Source organism: Eimeria mitis, genomic scaffold (genome assembly GCF_000499745.2).
Source record: "Eimeria mitis Houghton genomic scaffold, Emh_scaff5306, whole genome shotgun sequence".
Taxonomy (NCBI): Eukaryota; Apicomplexa; class Conoidasida; order Eucoccidiorida; family Eimeriidae; genus Eimeria; species Eimeria mitis.
Window position 1 is genome coordinate 1 of NW_013573583.1, and position 353 is coordinate 353.

Below are 353 nucleotides of genomic sequence, written 5' to 3' on the forward strand. Positions count from 1 at the left end.
AGCAGCAGCAGCAGCAGCAGCAGCAGCAAAGGATGCTTACTTTAGCAGCTAATACGTTTGTAGAGAGGATGGGGTGGGTCCCTTGCATCTGAAAAAAAAAACAAAAAACGCATGCAATGCAAAGCAACTCTAATGCTGCTGCTGCTGCTGCTGCTGTTGCTGCTGCTGCTGCTGCTGTTGCTGCTGCTGCCGTTGCTGCTGCTGCTGCTGCTATTGCTGCTGCTGGTGCTGCTGCTATTGCTGCTCCTGCTGCTGGGTGCTGTTACTGCTGTTGCTCCTACTTCTACTGCTGCTGCTGCTGCTGCTGCTGCTGCTGCTGTTGCTGCTGCTGCTGCTGCTGCTGCTGCTGCTGC